This window comes from Lissotriton helveticus, chromosome 3_1 (assembly GCF_964261635.1).
Source record: "Lissotriton helveticus chromosome 3_1, aLisHel1.1, whole genome shotgun sequence".
Taxonomy (NCBI): domain Eukaryota; kingdom Metazoa; phylum Chordata; class Amphibia; order Caudata; family Salamandridae; genus Lissotriton; species Lissotriton helveticus.
In genome coordinates, this window is record NC_136061.1 from 970335380 (window position 1) to 970352477 (window position 17098).

A 17098-nucleotide genomic window follows, 5' to 3' on the forward strand; every position below is an offset into this window, starting at 1 on the left:
AGCTGTGAGTGTAGATGTTGTTCTATTATTGTGATTTTTATGTAGTCCTTGTGTATTATTGCCAGGCCACCCCCTGTTTTAATTTCTCTATCCAAATGTTTGATCTTATATCCGGATGGGATCCCCATTGCTATAGCTGTAATTGTATGGGGTTTCATCCATGTTTCGGTGAGAAAACATATGTCCGGCTGAGTGGTATTGATTAAATCCCAGACCTGGTGTTGGTGTCTGGGTAGCGATCGCACATTTAGAAGGAAGCTCTTCAGGCCCTGTGGGAGCGTATTTTGGTCGGGTGGAAGTATACTGTTGTCGGAGAGACGCCGACATTGCAGACAGGAGAAACCTCCCTCTATACTGTGCCATGGAATTTTGGTGCTACAGTGCGTAGATGGTCTAAGGCTCTGTAGCATTTGGCCCGAGTAAGTGATAAAGTGGTTACCCTTACCAGTGGGGGCTCGTTGAGCAGTGTCAGGGTCCATCGCCCCTCGCCCCGTCCTGTTGCGGACGGGCGCAGACGGGCTTTTCTTCGGCGCTTCTTAGGCGCGTACGAAGGCGCCCTCTGCGCGCAACCGCTGCGCGCTTGTAGGAAGGGCGTGGCTAAATAGCCCGGAGTGAGGTAGCCACTAGAGCGCTAACCTCAGCTCTGGCAGAACCGGAAGTGCTGCCTGGCTCTTACCTGTCCGCCCTCCGCACAACGGCACTGGTTGCCGAGTCGGAACGAGGCGGGCAGGCTCCAATATCGAGCCCAGGCGGTCAAATGCGGGGAGAGAATGCCGGTATAAGGGGGACAAATGAAGGCTGTCCTAATTAAAAACGAAGTTTAGAATGTTTTAAAATAGTCCGCTATTAATTCTCGCAGCCCACGCATATGTGGCAAAATTCACAAGCAGCTCACGGGTGCAGCAGCGGGTCCGGGAGACACTGCCACCGTAAAAATGAATGTTGGGCTTTCAGTCCCAAAGATAATTCAATATGTTGTAGGTAGAGGTGCCATGCAGAATTTCTACAGCGAAAGCACTGCTACGTTGGTACAGCACCTTACCTCGCATGTGCACTGCACCTTTTTTCCCAGAATGTGAGCTTACGTAAATGACAAGTGTTTCCTACCGACAGCGTTGAGTAATTATGCTTGTGAATGCGCAAGAGCACACGTCCAAGATGGCCGCTGGTTCTGTCACTCTTTGGTCCTTCGACTATTTCCATGGCTCATCCCACCCCTGTCTGAGTTAACAACACCGCCTGGGTGTCCTCTCAGGCTAGGCCCCTCCTATTTAGTATTTGAGCCGGGTGCTTGTTACCACACCACACTGGTTCCCAGGCTCCTGTGTGTGTGTGTGTGTGTGGGTGTGGAGGCTGTGATGTCACTGCTTAAGCTCCGCCCCTGATGTAGGGCTGGCGGCGTTGATCACACACAGAGCAGAAAGAAGCTAGAGGGAAGTCAGCCAGCAGCTGAGGCGGTGCATCCATCCACGGGCACCGCTACCCGGAGAACTCACTGCCAGCCGCACGCTGTAGCCGTAGCAGGAGTGCCCCGGCTGCACCGCTGGCGCCACAGTGCATGTGCAGAGGGGGTGACCTAGTGCCAGCAGCAGCACCTGGGACATGACTGGCAGCGCCGCAGGCAGGAGTTAGCAACGGGAAAGCCTCGACACAGTCACCGTGGAGGGAGAGCAGCGCAGCCCCCGACACCCTCCCACTGCACAGGCCTCTGGATGTGGCTGTAATCTAAGAAGAGCTGGAGCAGCTTGGGAGTAACCCGGTAAGCACAGAAACCTCCACTGGACGCGCGCTTCTATGCACCGTTCTTTCTCACTGCAGCCATACCTAAGCCATACACTCCAAGCCTGTGTCAGCGGTTACTTTAGTTTTACTGTGTATTGTTCTCTTTTTCTCCCCTTGCGGCAGTTATTTCCCATTATTATGTAGTCTGTATTTCTAGTGGTTCCTGTTTATTCTATTTATTACTGGTTATATGTATGCAGGTGTAAAATGCCATGCCCATAATTCGAGGGCTGCTAGTTTTCTGTCACGACTTTTCTCCAAAGTTCAATTGGGAGTATTAAGTGTTCACTTTCTTGCCCATAGCTCCACCTATTTCTTTTGCCCTTTCCACTCGGAGGTGGCCAGCTGGCTTTTTATAACGACGTCTTCCTTTGTACAGAATTTGCTCATTCAGCTTATGGTGTTAACGTCAGTGCCGAGGTGTTTGTAAATATCGTTTATGCTCTTCGATAGCGCTTAGGCGCACCACTGCACCCTTGTGGCACTTCCCATAAACTCTATGTGCCTACACTCTAAAAGCACCTTTGCATTTTATGAATTGCGGAAAGGTGTAGGGAGGTTGGGGCAGGAAAATGCGGTGGGGGTGGCGCCGCACGCCACTCGAAAACCCGGCTCTGCTGTGCATGCAAATTCAATGTACTGCTGTGATAGTTTGTCGTCGAGCCTACACCCATCTGGACTACGCAGCCGTAACACCTGTATAATGTGCGCTTGATTGCAAACGAAAGGACATTCTTACGTCCATTGTTAATAGTGACTGATAGCTAATAACCACCAGGCTCTTCTACTATGCTTCCTGTTCCCCCGCTGATGTTAAACACTGCAAACTGCACTTTCTCTCAAGACAAGTTCAGTGTTTGCTCTTTCACGGTGAATACCGTCTCTGTGCATTCTACAGACTCTTCTGAAGCCTCATAGTGTGCGTTTTTTCACCCACCTCTCCAACTAGGCTACGATTCCTTGCCTCAACTCTTTCTGCATAAAGTATTGTAATCGTATTTATATAGCGCTTACTACTCCTGGCGAGGCACCAAAGCGCTTTTTCAGCGAGTAGCACGCTACACCGGGATCCATAGAGGATTAGTGTTGAATTAGTATAGTGAAACATGCAAGTATATTTTAAGTGGTGGATAGGTTAGTCAGTTATTTGGATTTGGAATGATAGCAGAACAATAGAGGAAGACAAAGGTTTGTATTTATATAGCGCTTGTTGGCGCATGCTATTCAGGAAGCCTACAAAGGATTAGTGGTGAATTAATATGGTGAAATATGAATTAATTTCAGTGGTGGATATTAGTCAGTTTCTTGGAGTGTTAGTCCAATGTTGTGGCTTAGTAGCATCGCAGTTGGTTCTAATACAAACATGCAAATCGATCCCTGGCCAATTGTGCGTTATGAAACGCACGTGCATCTTGGGTGCAGAGCCCTCACTCTCCTGGGGTTTGGTGCTACTGCACTTGCTGCACAATTGACAGCTACGCCCCGGGTCTAAGGACCCACTGGCAAGTCATCTATCTCCCTGTTCCGAAACCACCCCTGTGCTGGAATATGCTCACCCCCTATATGTACCTGCAACCAGGTACCAATATTGTTGTCTCATAGCGCTACTCCAGACAATGCATTGAAGCACTGCTTCAATCAGGATTTGTAGAGCGCGGCTGCTTCACCCTGAGGGCCTCGAGGCGCTGTGGGATCATGCTGCTTGTTCTCCTATTGGTTGAATATCCATGTCTTGAGGTCCTTCCTGAATTGCTGGAGCGATGGTGAGGCTCTGAGGTGCAGATGGCGGTCGTCCTAGGTGTTGGACGCCTCAGTTATACTGAATATTGATCTTTATTTTTTACTTCAGAAAAATTCTCCTTAACAGAATCCTGGGGCTGTTAGGACCAGCATCAAACATGTCTGCCTCCTGTTAGATATTAATGTCCGCACTGTGCTCGGGCCACCAGGAGATAGCCCTTGGGAAAGGAATGCAGATTAACCTTTCTTCATAAGGCTCTCTTCTACTTCCTCGGAAGTGTGGGTTGTAAACGTCACCAGGCTGAATCACCGGCCTGGCCCTGCTTGAGGCCGCCTAACGGAGCGCCTGATCCCAGCGTGTCCTGGCTGAGCGTTTCCGAGTCCGTTTCTACACATTTTATATGTAAGATCCGTGCACCTTTTGATGAAAATAATCTGTAAACGACTTGTACAAACGGCGCCAGCAGTGCGGGAGGGGTGGAGGGGGCGTCCCTGATGCAAGGATGTGTGTACGGAAATCGTCCACAGGCCTTCAGAATGGAACCTTTTGGAGCGGGCTGTTACTTTTAATGTTCATCTGTCGTTACACACGAACTACATTCAGAGCATGAAGTGGGCGTGGTCTATTGGAAACAGTGTCCCAAAGACTTTGTAATTTTATTAAAATAGTTCCCATACCTCTTTTTAAAGGAATAACCATTTTTTTTGTGCATGGTCGACAACGACCTTTATTTGCCTCCGGTTGAAAGGAAAGTATGGGGTCTCCAGCATTGTGAAGATTGCTTAACTGGGATTTGTTTTTCTTTTCGGGTATGCTTTTTGTTTGATATGCTGATACCTCTAGAGGAAGGGCCAACAATATAGTTACAGTATAGTTTGCTCTTTTTAATTGTGTCTGATCCTGTCCACACACACTCAGTGGCTTCGTTCCCATTCTGGTGCTCAGGATCACAGTTCCCATATTGGTGTATGCAGTTCGACCGCTGGCTAAATTAATTTCATTTTTAATAGACTTGCTTATTTACGGTAGGTGATTCAGTTTGTATCGTGAATTATACTTGGAAGGGATGTAGCTGATCCTCTCCTATCCTTGGGGATTCCAGGGGTTCAACTCTTCTCTCCCACTTTAGTATCAACCCTCCACTATCCTCGCTCAAGCGCACACATATTCGCTGTTCTCTTCCGCATATGACAACCTTTGCATCAGTTTCAGAGACGACACTAATCCCTTCCGAATCTTTGATGGACAGCTGGCTGGCCCAGGGTTATCTTTAAGATGCAACTGACGAAGAATAAAGAAATGAGGCTTTTGCTGGGAGCACCTGGTGTAGTTTTGTGTTAGCACACCCTTGCTCCAAGTCCATATACCCTCTATCTTGAGTCCAAAGGACGGAAATCCCTCGGGGGAAGTTTTGAAGGCTAATCCTAAAAAATATGCACTTATGTCACGTTTCTCCTCAGTAGAAGTGCAACTTTTATTGAATTAAAAACAAACTATTATAGTGATAATATTTGCAAGCAAAAAAGTACCACTAAATAATTCTGCTGCTCATTCAGATTTAGCAACTAGTTATTTGCTTCGGCAAAATAATAGTTTAATATTTTTTTCCCTCCATGGGCATTCGTAGAAATGATTTTTAAGGGGGCACAGATAAAACAAGCGGGATGGGCTAAAACAAGCGGGATGGGCTATTATAAAGATTCCACACGCACTCTCTCTCTTGTACACATTGGATAAAGTTGAACTGCTGTACAAGCTGCATTTCTTAATTAAAATTATAAATAGCATTCCCTTGCAGTAGAGGAGGTGCTGGGCTACGCCTTATGAGGGAGAGCGAGCAGATGGACTGATACTGAAGAGCCCGCGGAGTGCTATGAAAGTTATGGGAGAGGGACTTCAAACAGTCTGTTGTGCAATCTGAAAAATTCCCAGCATTGCTTTCCTCTACGAGTAGATTTACGGTGTCTTCAATCATGCTCCACATGTGGTTAAAAAAAATCACAAAGCCTACGCTCACCTGTGACTGTGTGAGTCTGTTAACTAACAGCCAAGCTGTGCACTTTTCTGTTTGTCTCTGGGAAGACATGTAACGTTGGGAGTAGTATGGTTGCCTTCACTGAGGTGTTACACCTCCTGAATTCAGTCACTGTGCTAAGTCAGGGTATAAGGGTGATTTCCAAAGGGCAGATAGAGCACCCTGCCATTTCAAACATTGTATTTTTTTTATTTTGAAAAACATCTTGTGTCTGCTAGCTTTTGATATGTGAATTTAGATGATACAGTGCACCAATTGGGGCCCATCGGGAGACGGGGAGGGGAAGAACCGACCGGACACAGATGTAAAGTGTGATAAAGGCCGCTTTTATTGGAAAACAGGTGCATCCTGAAAACATACCCCAACCTTGGCCTTTGCCGTACAAAACTAGTCCTAACTAATTATACATATACCTGAACAATCCCCCCACCCCTAAACAGTTCCCCGACAACATCATACACATCTTTATCAATTACCCAAACGCCTGCCTCAACTGTTTTACATCTGCCAAATGTACACTCCCTCCCCTTCAACCAGTAAAGCTCCTTCCTCCTATCCTACCCCCCCCCATTATAACTAGGGAAAAGCGCCAACCTACATAAAATTCTCCAGCACCTGCTCCCAGCGACAAAATATTCAAACCCTAACACAGAAAGCACCTGTGACCAACAAAAACCCCTTAATTTTCCGACCCTGAAAAGAAGAAAAGAGCTCTCCCCCCCCCCCCCCCCCCAACTTAAGGGAGGGCGGGTGGGACAAAATTTTTCAAGAGCCCCCAGCTGCTGGGTCACTGTCCCATGAAATGGTGCACAGTGACCCAAAATGGCCGCTTATTAACCCTCCCAGCCCAAAAGGAGCCCAAAAACCGCCGACCAGCCCAACCAGCCCAAAACTCCCTTCCTGTGTCCTTTGACATTCCTCCCCTCCCCTTCCTCCCGGTGCCCCAAAATCCCCGGGGGGGCGAGCCTCCCTCCGGTCGGCCACCCCCCGCAAAGCCCCATTCGGCACCTAAAGGAAATGGACTTGTTTTTGTGTGTGATCCTTTGGGTTAAACAGGACAGAGAATAAGACTCGCATCCAGTGGCTGAATTACACAGCTTGTAACCAGGAAACCGGTATTCAATCTGGGCTGTCCTGCTTGAACAAATTACTTCTGCCTTTTCCTTGATTATTACATCCGAGTACTCATTGAAATAATTTAGCTCAGGGTGTGTGTTGTACAAGCGTCTCTCATGTTGATGGTTTAATAGACTTTGATGTTGCTTCATCTCTAATAATAATGTAGGTGAAAGGTAAGTGGGTACATGACAGCCAACTTGCCTCTTCGTTCACTTATGCTATTGTAGCTAGGCGGCTTAATAATTTTTCTTTGTTCCTGCATAGATATTATCAATTTTTTTTTTAACTACCAGTCAGTGATTTATTCAATTGGATTAAAGTGGTACGCTTCCGCAGAGTAAGACCTGCACATTTAAATTAGGAGCGGTCTTCATCATCTTTTTACAAGACGTTTGTTGGCCAGTTTTCCGGCTAAACACAGTGCTTGGATCTAAAAACACAACAAGAACTCTTCTCTGGGTTCGCTTTCCCTTGTACCTGGTTCAACTAGGCCAGTGGGCTGCTGAGACAGTAGGGAGATTGCTCACAGCTGGCAATCCAGCTGAACTCATGGGTACTGCTTTGGGCTCGGGTGTCTCACCGCCTCCATGCTGCCTCCCTGAGCTGCCTCATGGCGAACTGACTGTGCAATAGCAATGGGGCCATGGCCAAGATCTCCTAATTCCTATACGTCTTTGCGGTGCTGCTCGGTGTGCTGCAGTACAGGAACACTATCACACACGAGGTGGGTATATGAAAAATCCAGAGACTGCGTCCCCAGCCCTCGTGGAATTGGGACAAGAATCCTTGGTGGTGAAGGCTCATTGGCGCAAGGCCACCAACAACAATTTTGCAGTTAGCTGCACACTCCCTCTGTATGTTTAAATTCGCAGTGCAGGTTACTCTCTCACAATGAAAGTCCATAACTGCTCTGTGAAATAAGCCGGCCTCCTGCCATCCTCCACCTTCCATCAAAACAGCAGCACGACGTCCATTCGCTAGTACAAAAAATTCAAATAAACCCACGCTGACCTCCAAGCTTTTTTGGTTCCCACCCACTGCGGGCATTATTCAATGGTCAAGCTTGGTCGGTGGGGTACGTGGGGGCGGGTGTGGCACATGACAGGGCTGCGACACCGGTCCCACCTACCTTTAACTCACCTAACCCCATCCCTACACTGGTACATTGATATAAGTAGTGAGGAGTGCACAGTTTAAAAAGGATGTGGTCAGAAGATTTAACAGCTGAGGCACACTCTGCATAGACATGCTTCCCCTGATTTTGATTACAACATAAGCCTGGGCTCTAGTGTTAATGTGTTTCTTATCTCCAGGTAGCAATGTCACAATTGTATTGCAGACAATATATATATTCTTGGCAAAAATTACTTGTGTGCCCTAAGCTTCACAGATTTTTTTATTTTTAAAAATAGATTTGAGAAGTTTCATTCAAGGAATATGTATGCGAGTGATAGCTTGGTATTCAGGCAGTTGGCTAATTGCACCCTTGATGTAGTCACTAGAAAAATTGAGCAGGAAAATTGGATTCGTTTTTTTTAATCTCCAAGGTAACTTCAGCAGCCCCAAAGTTTTGTTGCTGGTGCCCAATCAAGAGTCAGTTCGACCCCGGGGCCTCTCTCCCGATCGAACGCCTCTTGATTGAATAAATGTAATTTGTCATGGCGGTAGCATATGGGTTTTTACACACTAGACTACAAAGGTAGAGTTTTTTTTTTTAAAAACAAGGCAATTTCTACTGCTTTCATTTTGAAAAAATACTATTAAAATTAAATAACCAGTTAAGTAGATGCCTAAAATCAATTTTCTTGGCTGCTTGATCAAGTAGCAGACAGAAATACCAACTTAATAGGAATTTCCACCTTTTTTTTGTTTAAATGTAACTCAAAAACACAATGCTCACCTCCAGATAGAGCAAAGTCCATTTAGTAATAAACGCATACCTATGAAAGCCTATCACATCTACGTCATGAAACCCTTCATGTTCGAGGTAGATCTCTGTGTGAAGGCGATTCTAAACGGGTTTTTTGTCCCCCATTCCCCATTGCCACACTCTCCCATTTCATTACAAAGAGTAAGTCTCTGCAATAGGCTTCAAATCTCCATTTATCCACCCAACACCTTTGTGCGCCCAAACAAACCCATTTGTCTTCGTACGGTGGACATTATGGTGCTGGTTGCTAGGTTTCCGCTCCGGAATCTTTTGTCCCGGCCAATTTTCCCCATAATACTCAACTGTGATCTTACAGTGTGTAAAACAAGGCTCTTCTAAGCTCGTTTGTAGGAGCCGGCATTACTGATGATTTCCTCTGCTGTTTGCTTTTTATGCTGGTGCCTTTTCATGCTCGTTCTTGAAAACAAACCTCTATAACTGGCGCCACCCAGGACGGAAAAAAATCCATGGTGATTTGGTTTGAGGCATGTAATGCTTGAGCCTCCTAGAAATGTAAACTACAAAAGACAATGCGCTTTGTTTGAGATTCCACACAGTTTTGTTCTATTCCAGACCTCCTATCGTACAATACACATGTTTACCGAGTTCCTGTCTTTGTCAAGGTAACACTTGTTCATGGGCTTGTTCTATAAAAGAGAGAGGACTCCATGCAGCTTCCATTTTAAGCATACAATTCCAAGTGAAACGCATAAATCTGTCAATGACTGGTAGATACATTTCTTTTATTTATAAAAAGGAAACTACCCAGTTACTCTTTCCGTTTTACATAGTTTATGCGCCTCTCTAAACTTGCCGTTTGCTTTCCAGTGTGTCTGCTGTTGTCAGAAGTTTGCGACCATTTTTTGTTACTTCGAATAGTACACATTTCTCTTATTAGTGTTATCTGAACTTCATTGGGCCTCTCAATCTCTAAAGGAACAGAAGTACACTATTCTTTATATTTGACAGCCGATCTAATTTCTCCTCCACAAAAATGTGCTTTTGCAGATAAAATGAGTGCTACTCAAAATGTACTGACTTTGTGCCCCAGCGACCCTGTCGGTTCATAGTTTTTAGGGGGGATTTTCTGATGGACTTCTCCAGATTTGTCTGCTTTTGAAAAACCTCCATTAAAAGATCGTCTGCTTGTTTGACACTTTTATCGCCATGGAAACCTAGAGCATCCACTGAAGTTACAGATTTACCATCGACGATGCTAGCCGGAGCAATCTTGCTTGTGGGAGTCTGTGCTAATTGGGGAATATGCTGCAACAAGTGTCGTGGAATAGGACAGTAATTCTAGTCTCTTGCTAAGACCATGGTACAGGTTTTGTGCCCTCGGGACTCTGCCTCCGATGCGTGAAGACAGTACTGGATATCGGCACCCACGCCTACCCTTATGTGTGGGCCCTTTGCTGGGGTGAGACCCAGTTGTCAAACTGATCCGGGTTTTGGGCTCCTTTGCGAACAGGTTAGGGAGGCGATGGAAGGCACATATCTGATGGTTAAATGTCAGCACAAAAGGGGAGAGTGTTGGGTCTAGAGAGAAAGAAAAATACTGTCTCCCCTGCCTGCTCTCCAGTGTCAGATAAAAAAAAATAACACGTCCTATGTTGTGTGTGTTTTTAATTTTTAGATATTTCTCAAGGGTCTCGTGCAGTTGGGGATTACGCATAAAGACATTGAGTTCCAGTGCAGCGAAAGATCCCTGTATAGCACTGGCCTGCCCCTTTCTTGCCTGCCACAATGGTCTCCAGGTACACCTTAACTTAATCTGTATTATTGTGCTCATGTGTCTTCTATGCTGGCATCACTGATGGGTCTTAAGTACCCCAATGCATTTTGGTCAGCTTTTTTTTTTTATCAGGACAAATGGGAGCTACCAGACTTGAAATTGTCTTTGCTTTCGACTACTCATGGTTGCATGTTTCATTATAAAATCATGTTTTCGGTCTGGTTGGACAGCATAGGTGTTTGTGTAACTTACTGATAACAATTCTTCGAATTATCATGGTGTGGGCCTTCGCTCCTTCTACAGAAGGATTTTCACCTCACGCAAATGGATGTTTGGTGTACTGCTCCACCTTCTAAGGAGTGCGTGCATTGCAATCCCTGCTTGACTGTTGCACATTTCAAGTACACTTACTCATCACACGTTGTATTCTTTATCTCATCGATGCATTCTATCCAGAAAGCAATTGTTTTGTGTGTGTTTTGTTTTTTACTATAGCAGGCATTCTTTAATATATTAGTCTGAGGTGAAAATGACAAGTCAGACTTACTGGATTTGCCGCCTTCTGTTTGAAATAATTATCGTTAAGCTATCTCTTTTTTCTACCAATCTTACTGGGAGACTATAAAAGACATTCCTTCAGCCAGGGGCATAGTTATTGTTAGTGCAGCAGGTTGAGTGGCACTAGGGCTCAGAAAGGTAAGTGTTCCATTAGACACTTATGGCTGCATTTTCCAACTCAGTCAGGATTCCCAGGGCCCATTTTCTCTGCCTGCATTATGGCCCATGGCACCCTTGCTATTATAGTGCATCCATATATCCCTTCACCCTTTTCCGTGCAAACACTTAATAATGTTCTCCTTGAGCTGCCTCTCTACTGCTCCATCTGTGTTCTAAGGTTTTAGAACAGCACATGTTCCACCTAATCCTTGTCTTTGTAGTGTGTTAAGTTTTTTGCAGACTACTGCCTGGTATTTTAGGTTTACCCAACTGCATCTTTTAGGGAGGATGGGAGCTGCAGCTATGGAGCAAGGGAGTTGGAGTTTTGATGAGTGGCTTGACAACTGTAAGCAAATTAACTGGAGCACTTGCTAGGGTTATGTTGTCAAGATTCTTCTTACCAGAAGCTATGGTGTTATTTGCCGGTATCCTTTATGGTGCCAGGCCTAGCATGCCGCAAGATTTTGTCTTTCACACCCAGTTACGTTTGAGAATTTAATGTTCTAGATTTTTTCAAAAATTAGGAAAAAGAAGAATTTTCAGTTGGTTCGTGAAAATTGATAATGACCGGAGGATTGTCCGTTCTTACTTCAACTTGATGCTGTGGTTCAGGCGTCGCCAACCTTTTCTGCAGTATTACATGACATAGCTGCAATGCCCCATACCTGGCACCAAGCTAATATTTGTAATAGGTCTCCCCAAACAGCACATGAGTTCTGAAAATACACACATTTTCTCCTTGAATGCACACCTCTCAAATTTGGTTTACGTATATTAATTAAATTATTAGGCTGGGCTGTGTAGAGGAGAGATGCTTATGGGTAGCTGGAGAGCTAACAGTTGCTCACAAGCTACTCATTGGAGTACCATGCTGTAGATTTCCTATGTAGTTTATAGGTTGAGCCCAGGCAGGGCATGCCCTGTCCCTTTTTTTTTTTTTTTTTTTTTTTTTTTCCAAGACTTGCTGTTTTCACTCTGAGCTTACAGCCCTCCCATTGCCTTATTAGTCCCATCGATTCACGTTCAAAAATTCTTTCTTGCAAGTGGTTAATTTGTCTTCTTTGTCGAGCCTAGCACAGCGCACATGCGCTGCTCTAGGAAAACGACCTTTTGAATCGCTCTGAACTTTTCACACTCTAGTGCGTGTGAAAATGCAGACAGCTTACGGTTACGAGCAGCAGCGAGGGCAGCTTACGGTTACGAGCAGCGGCGCGCAGTTTGCCATCTGTTTTGTCAGATTTCACACGCACGCGCACCACTCGTGGGATGCTGCAGCTGCTTTCACTTTTGCCGCCACATGCCCACGCTTGTTTTCGTCTGCTTGCCCTTAGTCCCAAAAACCGGGGCACATGTATTTAAATTTAAGGAAAGGTCGGGACTCCGGGACAGTCCTTTGAAAACCGGGACTGTCCGGGGAAATCCGACACGTCTGGTCACTCTAACACCAATGCATTCATCTTCCCACTGGTGCTTGCAGGTAGGCCAGGACGCATGCTGTATGTGTCTCTGTATGTCCATATGTGTGTGATATGGGTCTGTATGTGTTACTTTGTTGTCTGTCCATGTGTGAGCCTGTATGATTTTTACCCTTCATACGCGTTTTTGCTTATGCCTGTTGATCGGTGTGCAGGAATGTCTCCATGCCTGTTGTTGTTTTATGTATTGGTGTATTTTTGTTGTGTGCGCATATGTAGATCAGTAGGTGTGTTACTTTGTCTGCAGCTGTGTGTCTGCCCTTCGGGTACGTGCAAGATCATCTTGCCAAGATGCAGCCTATTGGCTTTATCCCTTTTCCTGAGTTTTGTGCCTTATAGTGGAATCAAACTGTAAAGGCCGGGGGTCATGCTGGGTTTTCAGCACATTTTGGTGGCCAAGGAAAGTGATCCACCCTTGACCATTTCACCAAACAACACCTGTGGTAGCTAGAGATAGGTTGGATTGGTTATCCTGAGGCGTTCTCCCATTATCACTGTTTTCGGTTAGACCTTACCCGGTAGTACATGTGTATGACGAGTAAGAACTGAAAGAGAAGAAGCTTGTACTATACTGTATTAGTATTCTGCTGATTACAGCTTGCTTTGCTTCTGACCGGCTCTTGAACGTGACTGCCAGTGTTACAGTGCTCGTATAATGCAGTGGTTGGATGAACACTCACTGAGGCTTTGCGAGTTTAGCTGCCCCTCTTGTGCGTCGAACATGGGCACTGGGTAGGAGCAGCACCAGTGAATGCAGGACAGGGTGGCCCAAAACCAGAGGCGTGGCTTGCGGTGGTGCAGCAGGTGCGGTAGCACCGAGTCCCAGGAGGCCTGAGGGGAACCCGGATTACGGATGTTTTATCATTTAAAAAGCAGCCAGGGGGCCCACTTCCTTTCTTGTACTGAAGCCCACGACTCACTGGCTATACTACTGCCTACATAACATCTCCGTTGGGGGCAGGCCCCTGAGGTCAGGTGCATAAGGGGCATGGTTTTCATTATTCCAAGGGACACCTGGGCCTAGAGGCCTGAGGAGAATCCTGATTGTTGTTGTATTTTAGATCTCAAACAGCAGCCGGAGGCCCAGTTCCTTCCTTGCACTTGGGCCCAGGGTTCACTGATTGTGCTACTACCCTCTACACATCTCCGCTGTGGACAGGACAGGTCGCTGAGGTTATAGTTTTGATGACTGGAAGTGGCACAAACCATGCACTGTGAGCATTAGAGCCACCGGGGACCGGACTTAGACCACCAGACTTATTTCACATAACGACCGAGGTCAGGGCTTGAACTGTTACTTGTCAAAGAACCACACAAGACGCTGTGCTTACTTTGTAAAATAAATAAAATACATAAAAAGTAAGTGCCAGGGTCCTAAGTTCGTTTTAGGAGGTACTGCTGAATGCCAGGGTTGTCCAATGCTGGTTCCACCGCATGCCTCTTTCTTTCACTTCTCTCCTTCAGTTTCTCATTCTCATTGAGGTGTGCAGCATCAGTGCTTGAAATGGACCTGCTTGTTTCTGAGAAGTGCCGGTACTCTAAAATTCAATGTATCATGTCACTCTTGAGAAGTGCAGGCACTCTCCAATTCAAAGTATCACGTCACTCTTGAGAAGTACAGGTACCACCCTCATAAAATAAACAAGCATTGCCATAGCCAATAGGTCTCGCCTTTGGGACCGTATAAGTATTTAGTTATGCAGCACAATATCCTTGGTGCAAAAACATCAACTGTTGCATGGCTAAACACTTAAAAAGTCCCAAAGGCGAGACCTATTGGCTATGCCAATGCTTGTTTTCTTTTGTTTTCTCCCACAGAGCACTGCTCATTTACATATATCTTTACGCTTCTGTGTTTGTGTTGTTTTGGGGAATTATTGTTTTCTTTGATTTCTGCTTGAGTTTATTGTTGCTTGTATAACTTGTTGCTCCTGTTTGTGTCTCTTGTTTCACCCATCTCCCTCACTCCTCTGTGTCATCCTAGCTTTCACATACATAGGCCCGCCCACCCGTCTCCTGTATTTTTTTTATTGTTACTTTCCCCATCATTAGGCCACTACCTCTCGTTGTTGTACAACTTACGAATGCCATCTTGTCCGGCAGTGAACAATCACAGCCTCAGCATAGCGGAGGAAGGTGGTATTTTCACTGTGCCCCACACTGCAGTAAGAGTTAGCATTGCCTGCCATCCTGCTGCCTGCAGAGCTCGGGCTGCACTGTGGAAAGGCTACTTCACCGTAGCCACATCAGTGGGAACTCTGTTGTGCTGTAAGCCAGCAGCATGTCTGTTCTGTGCAGTGTGGGGCAGGAAAGGAAGGATCGTGCTACTGTGTTTGTAAACAACACGCATGGACAGCTTGTAGTGGCTAGGCAGGCGCTGTTAGCATTGCCTAATGCTTGTTTTTTTTGACGACTTGGGCTTGTTTTCAGTTTGTTTTGGTAGTAGTTGGCTTCATCTTTGCTTATTTTCATGGTGGGCTCCGCTTGTTTTAGACATGGAAACACTACTTCCTTCTGTAGGTGGAATGGGTATCCCTCCTGACACTTCCATCTTTCCTGACTCTACCCATTGCGACTTTGCCGGTTGCTCCTTCAGAGGCTGCTGGAAGACCCTGGTGGTATTACCTGTGTCGTTACTGGTGGAGACCCGATCCTCTGGTCTCTTTCGCAGCTGTATAGGTTCAGCTGCTCTTGGCAGAGAGCCACCTGGCCTGTAACTGCATCATAAGCACTTCACCACCTTCAGTCTCCTCTGCCCCACCCCCATCGAGCACCCTGGTTCTACTCCAGGGCTCAGGCCCAGCACTGAGCTGCTTTTGTTGAAGGGGACCTGAGTGTGCTGGACTCTGGACACCAGGTCCTCTCCAGCTCTTACAACCGAACTCGGGGGCTTTTTGCTGCCCGAGGTCTTTGAGGGTAGCGAGTATGACCCGCTGCTCCCCTCCGCACACATCGCTGTAGGACACTCAGTTTGCATTTAGATTCTGCACCCATTACAACACAATAATGCTTTATTGACATTGTTACACTTACACGTGTTCTTAGAGTCTACTTGTTTACAGTGTTTATAGTTTTTGGGTGCTTAGTTTGGACATTATACAGTGAAAGTAAAGGCACAGATTCTTTGTGTATCCTACAAGCCTGATGAAGGTTTTCACCTCTGCCAATGTTAACCTTCTATGATGCTATCCCTTTTTGGGTGCCTTAGGTTGTCATGCTAGTTGCTAGGTAGCCAGCTTTTTTGCACCATCTTAACGGTTTTACAAGGAAGATGTTGATTTATCCAGCGCTTAGTTTGCATTTCAAAGTTTCTGAATTAGTACCTTTTCAGGGTTTGGCGTAATCTATAATGTCGACAATCCATTATCTGTCTATGTATGCTTATTGATTCTGCACAACTGCACTCCATGCAACTCCACTCTACACTACACCACCCCATGCAACTGCATGCCATTCCACTCTACGTCACGCCACTCTACCCAACTCCACTCTACCTCATAACACTACACTCGACTTTAGAACACTTCACTCCGAGCTCCTTTACACCAATAACTTTTAGTCATACTGAATAGTAGCCACACTAGAATACAACATGGCTAAAACATATTGGCAAAACCATAGGTGGGACCTATTGTCTATGCCAATGCTTGTTATTAATTATATAAGGAACAAAGTACCCCTGCCATACATTATAAGAATATTGCAAGTCACAAAGGAGTTCCATAACCACATAGAGGAATGAGACCAAAAGCAGACTACCTTTAAATGGTTATGGAACTAGAAGTGATTTGCAATATCCTTATCGTGTATGCCAGGGGGTACTTTATCCCATGTAATACATGATCGCACCATTACCTTTCCCACAAGCCATTTAAAACCTTGGTACGTAGCTGTTTCATATGAAAGAGCAAGCCTATTTGCAAACATAAATAAAACCTTCTGGTTCAAAATTAAACACATCAAAAAACTGTTAGTTATTTGTTGCAAACCGATATTAAAAACCGTTTAATACAAGTCAGTTTTGTTTTAATTAAACAAGGGTTCCCTAGCTTGAATGTGTAGAAACATACAGATTCTAGCTTTTCTTTGTCGAAACAGTGCAAAAATAAGCATGGTCTCTGTGTGTCATTGTAAAAAATTAGAGACTGACAATTTTACAAGTATTACAGAACCCCATGTATTATATGACAAATATTTTGAGAAGATGCCATTGGGTTTTTTCCAAGAAAATTTGGCGATACAAATGTCTTGAGTGATGAGAATGAAAGTTCCTGTGTGATTCCATTGGCTTGACTCTACGGGCATCGCTAAGTATTGTGGTTTCAAACTACCATTAGTGCTTCTGTATCCCAAGCATTAGACACAGGGTCACAAGTAGTGGTGTGCAAGGCCATGTGTTTTTGTTCATGTGAAGTAATCACAGTCCTCGCAAAGAACTACGAGTCATTCCTGTCGTTTTTACAGGGATACTTTTCATCTGAAAATCTGCACTTTTGCAAACGTTTTAATTACCCAAGTGTTATTTGAATGGGGTCACTTAAGAGGAAAAGCTAAGCAAGATAAG

General features: G+C 45.4%; 1 protein-coding gene across 1 annotated transcript in view; it reads left to right on the forward strand.

Annotated features, from left to right (window-relative positions):
• The first annotated feature begins 1415 nt into the window (after window positions 1–1415).
• The window catches only part of SH3BP4 (SH3 domain binding protein 4), a 148910-nt gene continuing 133227 nt past the window's right edge, over window positions 1416–17098 (forward strand). Inside the window, exon 1 of the mRNA XM_078681382.1 lies at window positions 1416–1759. The gene's annotated coding sequence lies outside the window, so the exon portion shown is untranslated. The remainder of the gene's footprint in view (window positions 1760–17098) is intronic.